The sequence below is a fragment of the Pleurodeles waltl genome, chromosome 1_1 (assembly GCF_031143425.1).
Source record: "Pleurodeles waltl isolate 20211129_DDA chromosome 1_1, aPleWal1.hap1.20221129, whole genome shotgun sequence".
Classification (NCBI taxonomy): domain Eukaryota; kingdom Metazoa; phylum Chordata; class Amphibia; order Caudata; family Salamandridae; genus Pleurodeles; species Pleurodeles waltl.
In genome coordinates this window covers 53,420,699-53,437,221 of record NC_090436.1, presented here as the reverse complement: position 1 = coordinate 53,437,221, position 16,523 = coordinate 53,420,699, and positions in this window count along the sequence as shown.

Below are 16,523 nucleotides of genomic sequence, written 5' to 3'. Positions count from 1 at the left end.
GGGACTCCCAACACAATACCAACAACCAGTGCATGGGGGTACACCACCATGCCAAGGCTGCTTGAAATACTGAGGCAGACCAGGATGGTAGGGTGGAACGTAAAGCTAGTCTGGCACTAGCACATCAACAATCATTGCAAGGCCTCACCATGCTAATGGAAGCAGAGGGAGGGTTGATGAGGACAAGAAGGTGGCACGCCACAATTTGGACAGAACCCACACCTAGAAGATGTGACGCAGACAATTGACCAAACTGCCCACACTACATGTGACATGCAGGTGGGGCTTAGGGCTGAGAGACTGCAAACATTAATGTCAGGAACAATGCATGGGAAACAAGATAAAAATGTACCACCAATAGGAAGCCATTGACGTCAAAATTCAACTAGCACAACACAGACACACTATTTGTACAATATCTCATTGCAGAGGATGATGGCTGTCCTGTGGATCTGTCAGTCCTGGACTACCCTGATGACCTGGATGACCAACTGACAACCATCAGCCATGAAACCCTCCAAGATGTCCTGGGAACCCTCCAGACACCACCTCCAGTCGCAAGGAGGAGCATACATGTAGAACCATCCCAGAGGACCCACCCACCACCCCAGTACGACCTGCCAGCTCAAACACAGCTGAAGACTCTGATGGCACAGGGACCACATTTGAGAGGAGAGTAGTGGGAGTACAGCGGGAGCTGGCCAAGGAGGTGTGGGTGGGGATGCTAACTATGGCAGCCAGCCTTGAGGGGATGCACATGTGCATGATGATGTCCGCAGAACAGACAGCAGCCATACAAGTCACCCAATCCCTACTGCAGGGAGTCCAACAGTGTGTGAGGGACCTCACCACTGCTGTGAGAGAGTTGCCATAACACCTGCCCTCCCAATCCTGCAGCTGCATGCATGACAACAAGCTGGACTCCATGCACTGGAAACGGGCCTCCCTCAGGGCAGACATGGCTGCCTACCACAGGGATGTTTCTGCCATACTTAATAATCAGCAGCTCCTCCTTGCTGCAGTGATGCCATATGTATGTAGTTCCACAGATGGCATCTGCTGGGAATTTGGTGTCCACTTCTCCAACCACTGAAGTGTGTGTGGCCCCCTCAAGCCCACCACCACCACCATCAAGGGCAGAGGAGACAACACATACTTTAAAGGATGAAGATATGGAACAGACCATCTTCTCCCGTAGAAGTACCCGGCAGCACCAGTCCATGCCACATGGGCACTGATTTCCCTTTGTCCTGTGCTTGACAACTTACCAGTATTTCTACAGTTGGTGACATGCACTCTTCACTGACACACTGTTAACCTTTCCACTATTGACTGCTTTTGTCTTTCACTACTCCACTGGCAATTCCTGTTCCTCTGCACTAAACAACAGTTCATCTCATCATGTCAAATGACATGTCCTTTATCCTTGCACTTGTGTTGCATCATAATAGAATGCTTTACATTAATGGGGTCACAGACCTGGACTATGTAAATATTGCACTACAGCACCTTAAAATAAACAGCACCTACACACCCACTTTGTCTGTGTAATGTGACACATCTACTTTGCTGGACATTTGTGATGCATGTAACATATCTATGGTCACAGAGTGTCAATACCAGGGTGCAGAAATAATGTGGGCAGACATCTACGCACAATGGCCTAGATTTTTACTTTTTCTGCGCTGCATTTGTGTCATTTTTTAAGCAAAAGCAGCACAAACATACAAAATATAATTGTATTTGTGCTTCTTTTGCGTCAAACAAATGAGGCAAAAGCAGTGCAAAAATAGTATAATTCAGGGCCAAGGTATCTACAAGATGAAAGTCAATGCTGGCCACATCCCCTACAAGCAAGTCATTGTGTATGTGACATTTGCTTAAAAACATACATGCCTCACCCACAACATATGGCAGTTATGGCTGTGTAAGTGTGTTTGACCAATAACGTCAGCTGGAAGTACTAGTAAAACACATAGGCGTGAAATTTGTATACTTGACCTCATCTGAAATTGTCACTACTCAGTTTAGCAGCGTTGACATGAACTTCAGGCTGCAGGCAGACGTCCCACAATGCCCAACATGACGACACAGGATCAAAACTATTACAGCTTAAAAAGCACACCTACCTGTCCAATACATGGGAACCATAGTCACGTTGAGTGGTGGGTACAATGGATGGCAGATGTATTAAATTTAGATTTTTGTAGCTGCCACTGTGACAGCTTATTTGGAAGTGGGAATTAACATGCCAAGACAGGGATGTGGATGCAGGACGGAATACACAGGCCAACAGACAATTGGCACTGTACACTCATGCAAAGACCCTGAGCCCCAAGCATATGACACATGCATTAAGGGAGTACCTAAATCTTTAATAACTATGTACGAAACAGAACTTAAAACTATGTAACACACCTATACTAACCTAATCTATCCTAACTATACATTACCCACAACTGGCCCTAACTACCCTATGCTAAGCTTACTTACCACATTTAACAACACACTCTAAACATTTGACCCCCACCCCCCTTATATGACGAGACACATGTAGGACAACATATACTAACCTAAACATATACTAACTAATACTAAACAAATACATATTATTTTGAAAAAATATTTTTGTTTGTTTGTTTTTTAATACACGAAAGCCCCAATATTAACCCCCACCCACCCACAAACTAACATGTAATAATATGAAATCCCCCAATCTACTTATCCTTTCTAAACTACTACCCTACTCTAACCTATCACTAAAACCCCTAAACCCACTACAAAACAGGATGAGGAATGAGGAGGGTGGGGACTGAATTAGGGGTGAGGGGAGGCAAGAGTTCACAGATTTGCCCTCCTCAGTGTCTTCTTTATTGCCTTGAGCCTCCAGGTATTTTTGTCCACATCCCTCTGTATTATGTCAAGCTTTTTCAACACTTTCCTCATGTCCCTCTGGAGCTCAGCTATTACGGCCATGTCCATAGCAGCAGATGTGGTGGTCTGTGTTGCCGAGGCTGATGGTCTAGCAGGTGTGGTGGTCGGTGCGGCAGATGTTGAAGGTGCAGCAGGTGTGGTGATTGGTGGTGCTGAGGTTGACGGTGCAGCAGGTGGGGCTGAAGTGACGGTGGCGGCTGTCATACTGTCTGCAGTTGTGGTGGTCGCTCCAACCTTTGTGGCCAATGCTGGTCTCCTTTGGCTGAAAGCCCGCCATTCTCCTGTGGCTTACTCTCACTGATAGTGTATTGCCATCCTTCGGTACCCAGACTCGACATTCAATATGTGTCTGTATCTCACTGCCCGCTTCTGGAAAGCCCTGATCTGCACTACATACATGTTGGCAGCCGTAAAAATTAGACAGACAGTGTCATCATTGTGTGATACATGGACAGATGATAATCTAACACTCTGCCTCAATTTGCACATGCAGTCCAAATCACAATCCAGATGATATAATGTCCCTGATGAATGAAATGGCAACACTGCCTACCCACCATGTCTTTTACACCACATCAGGGCACACGAGTTGGACCAAATAAAGTGATCTGGGCATTGATGTAGTGCAATGTGTCACAATGCAAAGGCAGCAACTACTTCACATGGGCCAGGCCGACTAATCTTTATCATCTGAGTCAACTTTAAGGCACCCAAGACCAGTGATTTGTAGATGTAATTGGCAGGATGGTATGCAGTTGCTAATCATAAGGGTTCAGTGTTGTTTGAGACACATGCATGCTTGAATGAGATGACTGTCATCTACACTGTTACCATCACATCTACCTACATATATGTTGTTCCACTACCCCTGTGCCTCAGGGGGGATGGACATGCAATACATCATCCCAACTGTTGAGGATAACCATGAAGCCATGTCCACCTGTAGATGGATTTAGTGAGTGGAACACATGTGAGGAGAGCTGCCACGTAGGAACGAGGTATCCATAGGTTATTCACATCTACATTCATGTGTCCAGTTATGGACAACCATGAACACCTGATCTGCCAACACAATTCCCAAAACATCCACATTGATGACAGCACACGCCTGGCCTTGACCTGCATGCACTCCTATTACATACCACATAAGTGTCACGTAAATGGAGTACAACATATGGGGCTAGATGCTGGGAGACAGTTACCCATACAGTCCTACATGTACATTACAATACAGGGATGCACAATTTTGTGCGGAATACTGATGCATCACTGTCTTGTGAGAATGAGGGTATGACTCAGTGATAATATTCTGACACTGGAGCACTTCCAAGTCAAATGTGGGCCTACATGTGGCTACTAATCACCTTGTTCACATGCTGCTGCCTATTGCACAGCACACGACTCCCAAGATATGACTTTCTGCCTGTGAATGTCTAACCCTTGCACGGAACATTATGTCAACATCCAGTCAAGTAATAGATCAGATCACGTGCCAGCTATCATATCTTGCAATGAGTGCAAAACACAATAGTCACTCACACAACATCTGCAATCACTACACAGGACAGACATTATCACACTTACTGGATACGTCTGGGTCCTGAAATCGAGCCACTTCCCCGATGGTATAGGGGGCAGGTCCACCTGTAAGACATGGAAAAGAAATATATGCTCAATGTCAGATCACTGTACAAGCATGTGGACAACATATCACAGTGTGTAACATTTTCTATGAGTGAGCTGGTGATCCTGCATGTAGACACTCCAACAGACATACCACTGCAAACTCACATTGACACTGACACTCCAGTGAATGATAGACACACATCTGCACACATGCACCGGACCTAACAATCATGTGGTGCTAAACCCAACAACAAACATTTGTGGCTAATCCATTTCAGATGGTACTCCTTGTCATGATTTGTATTTGGGTGACAATTTCAATGGTACTTCCCTGGTGCACTGCAATACAAGTGACTCAGGTATTGTGGCGTGTGCATCAAGGGACACTGAGTTACTGTGTGATGGGCATGTTGCTCAATTTTCAGTCTGCAATTATCATGCATTCAGTGGTCCGTAACAGATGTGGCATAGTTGTATGTAGGTAACGAATGCACTATTGGCAGTGTCCCCTAAGCCGTGTATACCCCCTTTGCCAACATAATGGCAGGGATCATGTGTGTGTAATGATGACAATGTAGCGCTAAACATGGATTGGCCACTTTGCTGTCTTGATACAGTGAAATGTGGTATGCTGACAGTGTCTTACCTGATCATCATTGACGGAATATATGGGCACAGGTGTTGTCATTGCACCTGAAATGTGTGACTATGGGCCACATGTACCAAGATCAGGTTTTGTGAGTCACACATCGCAAGACTTAGCAACTCGCAATTTGCAAGTAGGATGATCTGAGGTACAACACTGTCAATGACACTGTTTGCAAATCACAATTGGGGTAGTAAATGACCTACCTCATGAATTTTAATGAGGTAGGTCTCATTTTGCAAACCCCTTGGGAATGGCGGCACTCACAGGGATACTGGCCTGCTGGGCTCAGCAGACCACAATGTCTGTGACTGCTTTCAAATAGATATTATATATTTTTTTAATGCAGCCTTAGTTCATTAAGGGTAAACAGAAAGCATTTAAAAAAACAATAATATGACGTTAATAATTTTTTGGAAGCAGCCAGTGTTCCAGGGGACCACTTCCTGCTCTGAAACAATTTTTGGGTATGCATTCACAAAGGGGAAGGGATCCCATGGGGACCCCTCCCCTTTTGCAAATGGGTTAGCACCAACTTGAAACTGGTGGTAACTGCAATTGTTTAGTGCCAACATTTGCGGTCACCAAACAATCAATTAGCGGACTGCTACTTGCTAATAGGAAAGGAACGCCCATTCCTAAATGCCACTAACAAACCCTGTATTGTGATTGGGCAATGTGATAACAGAATGGCAAAATTGGGGATGTGCTTTAGAATAAACGTTTTCTCTTGACGTAAACACATAAAATCTGAAAACTAGGCCGTTTGTGCCAATTAAAAATAGCTTGGTACATGTGGACCTCAGTAATAGTCGGACATGACTCAACAAACCTGGAGTGCATTGTTAACATGTATAGACATGTGGACTACATCTCAGTACTGGGACACTAAGGTCCATATTTATACTTTTTTTGCACTGCATTTGTGTCGTTTTTTTGGCGCAAACTTACAAAATACAATTGTATTTTGTAAGTTTACGCCGATTTTGCATCAAAAAGTGGCGCAAATGCGGCACAAAAAAAGTATAAATATGGGCATAACAGTTTATACTGCTTGCATTCAACATGGCCACAAACATTGCATGCAGCATGTCAAGACATCTGCTACTGTCACTCAGGAGCATTCTACTGTAAGCATTTGTCAATGTGATGCTCACCAACAGGGCCACCGATCACCACACACAGGTGGTCCAGCAGATCCTGTTCTCTGGCCACCAGGTCAGCCCAGCAATGCTTCAGCTGGTGCTCATTCCTGTTCGTGCAGAATACTCATTTGAGTTGGTAGAGCACCTTGCCCCACCGCAGCCGCCTTGCCTCTGTGTGATACTCCTGTATCACATAACCACCCATCTCCAGAATCAATGGCAGAAAGTGGCACCTCAGCCACACAAAGCCCCCAAGCTCCTTCTCTCCCATGCGGGTCAGCCTTGCCCTTCCCAACTTGTCCTTGCACAACAAAGCAACACAGAAAAAGTGTAAAAAGGAAGGAAAATAAATGTAAAAAAAGGAAACTTACAGCCCAAACCTAAGAACCCCAACTAATCCAACTAATGTAACCCCCAAACAGACATCCGACAGTATAAATATAATCCAAAAGACACTAACCTACACAAGAGCACATAAACAGGTACAATAAACAAATAGAATACACAAAAGACACAAGAGAGACACCAGAAGATACAAAAAACACAGTCCAGACACCAACAACACCGAGATACAGCCACACAGTCAAGAAAAAGCACAGACTGTAGAGTGAAAGTGAAAGTACACCCACTGTACCATGCCTGTAAACAGGATTTCCTATTACATCACTTCCTTTCCCCTTACGATGTTTCTGAAAATATTTTTGATGCATAACCTTCATGTGCATTACCTGTAAACTTCAATTTCAATGGATATCCGCATGCGTGTGGTGCGCATGTGCAATTAACGCTAAGGGCCCATGTATGTTTAGTTAGCGTTTGCATGATTTTTCAACGCATTTGTGTCAACAGTTTTTACTCAAACTGTAATTGCATGATTTTCAATTATTTAACATGCATGCACCCTGTATCAAGATGGAGATAGGATGATATGGCCTGCATTGTGTAGTATAGTGGTTGACCACATGTGGTAGAGCATGCAACTGTGTGTTTTGTGTGTGAATGATCTGTAGCATCAATATGTGTGTTTCTGAAGGAATGGCATGCAATACATTGGACGTAAAGCTCATGTATTAATGTGATACAAATGGGTATCTACATCTGATGGCAATCAGTGATCTGCAACAGTGATGATATGTGTTTGTAATATGTGTTGACACATTTGATGTGTGTAGTTGATTGACTTTAGGGACATTACATTTCACACGACAAACAAAACTGAGGGATGTTTGAGGATGGCTGATGAGTTCTATGTCGGATATGTTACCCCTCATATGTCATTAATAGTTGGTTATGACTTCATGGTGACTTGTGTGTGAACTACCCATATGTCGGCCATGTGTACATGTTTGGTACGTACAGTGTTTGAGACACTGTGCCTTAATTCCACCCATAAAAGTTTAGGTACACGTCATTTTGACTCATAAGAATTACCTAAATTACTTATGTTGCTTTGGTGGACCTGCTGCCCTGGCTGCATGTGTTCACATATATTCAGATGTGCATTCCACTGAAGTGTCCAGTTCAAGTGTGTGGGCACGTGTACCCTATGTCAGGATTGGACTCCATGGTGTTATGGTTTTGTGCGGGTCTAGTCAGGAGTCTGTTAGGGGCACCCCTTGAGTTCACAGAGTATCTCCCAAGGATGTAGTGTACCAAAGCAGAAGAGCAGCTAAAGGCATACAAGGGGAAAGGCCAGTTATGGTAAGGCAGAGAAAACAGAAATGTGAATGCAGAGCAACCTTAGTGTGAACAAATATGGAATGGGTCAGTAATGGACAAACACACAGGGTTTATCACAAAGATTGTACACAGGGTAGGGCTCAGACCTACCCACAGCAACAGGGAATGTCAGTGCTTTTGTGCAGATTAATCTTACAGCTAGTCACCACGCAAGCCCCATAGAAAGGAGGCACCAGAAGTGATTTTGTTTGTGGACCCTTAGGGCACAAACAAGGATTGTACTTACATACACAGGACTAGCCCTTGTTGGTACGGCTGGAGACACAGTGGCAATTCCTGGAATACAGCCATAGCACACTGTCACTGTTAGGCACTAATGACTACGTGCAACACTAGACTAAGGATGGGGGACGGATTTGCCTCCTGGAAACCAGGTGCCACACCAAATACAAAGGAAAACACTTCTAGACAGGTGAGGACTAATAGGACACTTACCAGACATGATAACCCATGAGGAAACAGAAAGCAAGGGAACCAACTAGGAGGCAAAGCCAGGCACAGGGAACAGGCTCAGGTTGACGCAAAGCCTGGAACAGATCTGGGAAACAAAAAGCAGGCTGTGGCAGAAACACACATGAACAAGGCTGAGAAACAGGGAGCAGACTCTGACTGGAACAAGCAGGAACAGGACTGGTTAAATAGAGCAGGTTCAGGCATAATGAGGACTGTAACACAATCCAGCAAGGGGTCTGGAACACAGAGGAATCGTACTCCAATGCACGTCAAAGAGCTTCAGGGAATGGCAGCTTCTAATCAGTTCCAGGCAGCAGCAAAGCCAGGGTAGAGTCGCACGGCTGGGCTGCATGAGAGAGGTCACAGGTGTGGGCAGCTTCAGACTCTCACAAGTCCTGGAGGAGAGAATCCAGTATAAAGGGACAACCAGACTTTTCCCATACGAAGTAATGGACAGAAGATTACAGGTCTTACCAACTACCAGGTAGTGCATTATGGGACCTGAAGTCCATGCAAGCTAATGTAGTTCTTCAATAGCATGCCTTATGGAAAAGGGAAGCAAACAGGAGTCAGAAGGGGACTCTGGGTGAGTGTTAATGATGATTTCCAGGGTACAGATAGTCTATTTACAGCACTCCCTACAGATGGGAGGGCAGAGACTTAACACAAGGCAGTGGAAGGACTTATTTCCAGGGATGGGCTTCGCAGGGCATGTGTTGTAAACATTGCTTGTCATACCTGGGATACGCATGCTATCCATTTTCACAAATGATGCCCCCCTTGTCACACAAGCTCCTTGCAGAGATTCCAAATGTCACACTTACCAATGTCAGGGGTCTGTTCATACATTCCTGTTTCACTGATATTTCACATCCACCACATTTACCTTATGATTGGAGATGTCATAGTTGTGTGTCATGTGCTACGGTAGACCATGCTGGCAACGTGGATGTGTGTCATATGCTGTGGTCCATTGATTTTGTCCTTCATATGTGAAATTCAAAGAATGAGTATTTTTTATATGTGTGTGATGTTTGCTGTACAATCATACGCATCACATGTGATGTTGCATCAGAAGTAGTAAGATTTGTCTTTGTAACATGCTCCCTGAGGTAATACTCACATTCCTAAAGAACATGTGATGGAGAAAGAACAAACCAGAGCGGGATTGTGTGATCAAGTAAGGTATTTAATTAAATATCCTAAGAAGGTGTGTGGAGTGACTATTGGTTGAAAAGATTTAGAGCAATTTGCTGTCTGCGGTGCATTCCTGCAGTTGTGTTTTGATGTTCCCCCTCATTTTTCCTGGCACTATCCTTCTCCTTCTCCTCCTCAGGCAGTTCTTGCTCGGGCTCATATAGGGGGATGTTTCTCCTCACACAAAATGTTGTGCAGGACAGCACATGTAAGTTTGATTTTGCAAACAAAGTGTGGGGCATATACGAGGCTGCCTCCTGTGATGTCCATGCACCTGAATCTGGACTTCAGGATGCCAAAGGTTCTTTCTACAAAGGAGCGTGTCCTCCGATGTGCCTCTTTATAGGCACGCTCTGCTGCTGTGCTTGGGTTAGGGAATGGGGTCATAATCCATGGCTGGATCCCGTAACCCTGATCCGCTGCAAAAGATAATAGGAGTGAGTATTTTATTAGTGCTTGCAACAGGAATGTCATGTAGCATGGTAGTTGATATCTTGTGTCATCTGTGACTCATATGAGTTTGTGGTATTGTGTGAGGTCCTGGGCTTCTGTGAGGTTTTTTCTGCAGTTGGTTGTTTGACTTGACAACCTGTGTTTGTGTCATTGACCTGGGATCTATGATTTTGTTTCCAAACTGCTGATCAGTATGTATATACCATGCATTGTGTATTGTCCTACATGTTTTAGTGTGCTTTCACTGGAGAGGACATGATACTTATACACACACAATAGATTCAGATGTGGTGGTAACATGGTTGCCCTACATGGCCTGGACACCCCATCCAATTAGACATATATCACTGTAGATGAAATGCAACAGTGAGGCCCTTTGATTTGGCTTGGTGACAATGCACAACACATCTCCATAAGTAGGCAGCAATGAGGTGTTCAGTATTGACACTGCACAATTGTCCCATGTGTGACTAGGTTCTAGGCAAACCTTTGTTGTTCCCTCTGCCAGTGGCTCATGTGCAACCATGCACCTACACAACCTAACTTGCTCAGGTAACCTGGCTCACTGCCTTGTGGAGGTGGATGTATATGTGCAGGAATGGTCATCTCCCTGTACATTTGTTGTTTTGATGGACAATTGGCTCTTTCAGTGTGTGCAGCAGTGTGCAGTTTGCATTAGAGGCACATCAATACGTGTTAATACCACAGTCCACTTCCTTATTGCTACCTGGCGAAGGCACCCCAGGAGTGATGTATGATGTTGGGACTGCCTCAGTATTTCCATGTCACCTACATGTGTCAGCATCATCATGCTATGTGTCTCATGGTGTTAGACCTCCAGCAAGACACATTGCACACCCCTTTCACGCTACATATTGCTTGGGAGGGTGTCGGATTGACTATGTGGCATAATGTAATTGTAAATGGTTCATCTTCCAAATTGTACTTCCAGTGTAGGCCATGTCATTGTCACTGTGTGCTTTGACATTGGTCCCTTGTAGCTCTAGAGTGGCAGCTAATGTTTGTGTCAGCCATCATTTGTCCATAGGTATGTATCCCATTGTGTCAGGATGTACAACATAACTACTTGTGTCACACCTCAGTGTCTTCCTACCCACGTGTCAATGTAGTGGTGTATGTATTGTGTGTCCTACAGGGTTGCTGTGCTGTGTGAATATTGCTAGGTTTATGGACATACTGACAAGAAGGCCATTGATATATTGTCCATTCTGGAAGTGCTGATTGAGCGTGCTGTAGCGGAATATGAAGGAATCATGTACACTCCCAGGATACTTGGCCAAGATGTTGGTGAACAAACCCTGGTGGCCAACTATAGCCTGCACATTGATTGAGTGCGTGTGCTTTCTGTTACGGAATAGATGCTCTGTTGCTGCAGGTAGTACAATCCGTACATGGGTGCAGTCAATTGCACCAAGCACATGCGGAAAGCCATGTATTTGATAAAACCCCTGTTTTATCTCCTGCTGCTTCTGCTGGGTGTTGGGGAAGCTGATTTTGTGGGGTGTGAGGGAGATGATGGCATCTAAGACCTTGGGCAGGAAGGTGGAGAATGAGGGCTGTGATACCCCAGTGACCAGGGCACCCATTGTATGGAAGGAGCTACTTGCCAACATGTGTAGGGCAGCTTACAGCTTGGTCACCAGTAGTATATTGTGTGGTGTCTGCAGGCTGGCTGTTATTTGTGGCTCAATTTGGCGCAGCAGCTGCTGCATGGCTTCCCAGTTGAGTCTATACCTCCGGATTATGTCCTGTTCCCTGGGGCCATGGAGGGTTGTCCTGGTCCTGAAGACCATCTCCTGCCTCCTGCGTTGCCTTTGGGGGCCACGTTGGGGTGGTGGTGGCTGCTGCTGTTGGTCCTGTGATCTGCGTCGCCTAGTAAGCTGCATCAGTAGCACCTCCTTGTTGTCCTGTTGGCCTTTGATGTTGCTTGTGTGTGTTTTCCTTAAGTAGTGGTGTGTTTGCCTCATTTTAACACCTCCCCTGACCCAGGCGTTAAAATGTGATGAAAATTGGGCTTAGCGCCATTTTGCGAGTCCGCCTCCCACCGGTGCGTCATTTTTGCCCTGTTGGATAAATATGGCGCTAAGGCCTTTGAGTCGTTATTTGGACAGGAACACCTACCTTGCATCTCATTGACGTAAGGCGGTTTCACGCATCCTTAAAATGACGCTGACTCCATAACATTGGCAGCACTGCACTGCATCACTGTAGAAATGCAGGGTTCGCCATATTTACTAAAATACGGCGCACCCCTGTGTTCCCCCTTGCACTGGGACTAACCATAGCTGCCAGCACCAATGCAGGCATCCTTGCACAATAGTGCAAGGATGTCTGCATTGAAGGGAATGATTATATATGTGCAGGAAGGTGTCCCTTCCTGCACATAAACAATCTAAAATGGCAATTTGGCACTTCTGTGTGCTGCAGAATGCAGCACACATAGAAGTAGCAAATTGTCATTTTTGTATGATTGTTTATGTTCCGGAAGGGACACCTTCCTGCACATAAACAATCATTCACGGCCTTTTGCTCTTTCTATGTGTGCTGCAGAATGAAGCACACGTAGAAAAGCAAAAAAGAAGGTAAATAAAAGTATTCCTCCTCATTGTGCCTTGCTAACGCCACTCCTGGGGTGGTGTTAGTTTTTGGTGGTGCCACAGCTTTGCAACTTCTTGTAAATCTACTTTTCAAAAAAATGCGAGGTTTGGTAGGTTTTCCTGGGTGGTGGTTGAGATTGGGCCCTAATTCAGCAGCTACCCGCGTTGCAAAAATAGCATGGATTCTGCTGGGTAAAATGTGAATCCTCCTAGTCATATTTTGGGGTCTATTGTGTCACAGGTGCTAGTCCCAGCCACAAAAGTGGGGTATCATTATTATTGCGAAACATGTGGGATTATAGAATAGTAGAGCATTTGTGGTTACTAATAGGATTTATTTGCATTTGTTCCTTTGCAAATGTAAACCAGTGGGTAAGGAAGACATTTCGCAAAATGGCGTCTGAATCACATGCTAGTATGGATACCAACAAATTCAGAGGTGTATAAATACCCACTGGTCCTAAACTCTTTATGTGCTGTACACATCATAATTACATATGTTTCTTTCATGCCCATTTTTCACTCTTTATAATTTATCATATGAATTATTCTGTACTCAGTACACAGTGAAAACCCATGTTATGTGCAGCTCAGTTGTTGGCTCTCGGAACTTCAGGTTCTTGTAAAGCCTATAAACCCTATAGCGCTCAGCAATCAGAAATGCCTAGTGGCCATACTGGTGTATTGCTTTTGTAAATCAGCCATTGTGACAAGTAATCACAGATGAAAACATTATCATAAATGGCTGTCTTTTCCTAATCATTATTCATATTCTATTTCAATAGTCAAGGCCACATTTACAAGAAATGATGCATTGCTGCGTTGCGTCAGCGATCCGTCAAAATAACTTCCACTTCAGTATGACAGAATCGTACACTATGGATGAGTCGTATTTACACCATTGTGTAAGGCTCCTGCCTGTGTAAAATAAATGACACATCCCTGTGCGCCATTTCGTAGGGTAATCAGACGCTACTGCTGCAAAAGTGCTGCAGGGCTGACTTGTGGCATGCAAAGTGATACAAAGCAGTCCTGCATCACTGTTGAGGGTGGAATGAGTCAAAAAAGTACAAAAAATTATGCTTCATTTGAAAAAAATGGCACAACCCACAGAAGGCAGCCATGGTGCAGGCAGCATAAGCAAGGACAATAACCCCAGCACCAGCCAAAATGTCCAAACTCCCGGGGGAGGAGGAAGTGCAACTTCAATGAAGAGAATGATATCTTGATCACTGAGGTGACAGAGCACCAACATCACCTCTTTGTCACTGCAAAATTACCACTATGGAGGAAAGAGAACATTTGGCAGTAGATAGTGGTGAAGGTCAACAGTGTGGGACAAGTGAAGAGGACTGTCACTGTCTGCAAAAAGCACTGGCATGATTATAAGTGCCGGACAAAGTAGAAACTGACCAATAACCTGAAGATAGCAGTGCACCCCAAGAGGAACTGAACGCCTTGGAGGAGCAGGTTGCGGCTGTCATTCTGGATGAGTTGGTGGCTGAAGTCTCAGGACACAACAGTGCAGCACACACAAACAACGGCAGACACTGGGTAAATATTAACAAGGGGAAATGTGGAAAAAGGGCATGTTGTGCAGTGCCGCTAGCTATGTCCCAGTGCTCCACTGTGCTGGTAGCAGGGCAAAGGGGAGGAATAGGGATCAAGTCCCATTAAATGGCACAGAAATGTCAGTCACACTGCCCACTTACATGTTGCACAGCCCAGCCAGGCTCTGTCACCTTTATCCATTACATGTGTGAAGTGCAGTACCAGTCCAGGTTCTCCCTTGTATGCTGGCATGTGAAGTGGAATGTACAACATGAGTCACCAGAATTACAAGTCCCACAATATAAAGTAAAAAACCTGAGGGCCCAATCACAAGGTAAGTGGCACAGGGCAGTGCTGCTAGTCACTTTGCTGTGCTACCTCATGCCACATGGATAGGGGAGGAATGGGCTGTACCTACAAGATAAGGTGCATTCCTGTCATCTCCCCGTGCACTGGCACACACTGGGCTGCCAAGCGCCAATGCAAGCATCCTTGCACCATGTTGCAGGGATGTCTGTGCCAGTGACAGGATTGTCCCTGTGCAGGAAGGGATACCTTCCGGCTCCAAAACAATCATGTCAGTCTTTGTCCACTTCCTGCAGCATTCTGCAGCACACATAGAAAGAGAAGAAAACAAGGATTAAAAAACATTCCTTCTTGTTAGGACTCCCCTGGTGAGGTGTAAGAATTTGTTCACAGATCTTTGTAAATAAGGAAATGCAACAAAACCCATAGTTTTTACATTTCAAAACCCACCACAACACCCATGGTATGCCCCCTGATGCAGAGTAAGGTAACGCAGCAACTTACGCTGCCTTGCCTCACTCTATATCTACAAGGCCAGTAAAAGCCATGCAAGTTGGCTTTGTGTTGCCTTGTAGATATGGGTCTGCAGCCGGCCCCGCTGGTGTGTCGTGCTGGTGGCAGAAGATGCATGAAAATATGCCCCATCGACTGCAACAACACATCATGCGTGAACCCTATGCATGCCACCTTGCACCATGAGGCCACTGTGTCTTACATGGGCCTATAAACACAAATATGCACTGTAAAGGAAACCAAGGGCATGTGTTTGTCAGAAGAGAAAAAGCTCACCTGAGGGGGGGGGTTAGGTGTGGGGTATGTGAAGTATTAACAAATAGGAACATGCCAAGAGTCACCTGTATATTAAGTGGCATGATAATACATAGAACACAGCTGTCCTGATATGTATAGTGAGACCACACAGTTGTCAGTTTCCATAGTAGGGACCACCAGAACTCATGCCATGTACTACATCTGACTGGGTCAGGGTTAATGCAAATGATGCACATTAGAGGACCATGTGTGTTGTAACCAAAGCTGATGTATTGCCCTTTTGGACCCATGGTCAGTTGTGCAGTACATTGTAAGTTCTGGCTGATGGTTGTGCAGTACATTGTGAGTGCTGGCTGAGTAGGTTGATCTGCCACTGTGTCTGAATCGGGAGAGACTGCATAGCAAGTAGGCCAGAATGTATATGTGTACTGCAAGGTAGTCAGACCAGTACACATGCACTGCTGTGTCTGACAGTGTCACACTTGTGTGGCAGCTGGGAAGGGATGACAGAGAAAAGCCCATTTGGATACAGCATCCTACATGTGATGTGGTCCTGGGTGAAGATGTAGCATGTGGCAGGAGGGAGTCTAAAGGGAATTTGTCTCACCATGTTACATATGTCTCAGTAGGAGGATATGAAATAGTGAGCTGCCAAGGTAAAGGAAGAACTAGTCTGCCACCACAAAGGGCAGCAGTCAGCGATAGTTGGATACTGAGGTGGACGTACCCAGTTATGGTACAAACCTAGGTACACACATGTCACCAATTCCACAGCACTACTACCATGTGGGCTACAGCTTGACCCATAGTCCTCAATAACAGCCAGACATGTGGATATGGTCACTCATATTGTTGGTTTCGTAGGCACATGAAAGTCAGTGTATGATCTGGTTACATCATTGTGTGGCAGTAAGTTGAGTCACTGGCACAAAATGAAGAGTGGCAGAGGAGGCATGTACATGTACAAGTGAGTGGGCCTGAGTCAAAGGATGTCTCATACTATGCAGATACCCAACTCTGGCAATTATCAACTGGGGTGAGTGTCAGTGCTAACAAACTACATAGTGTGACAGCGTCCATACC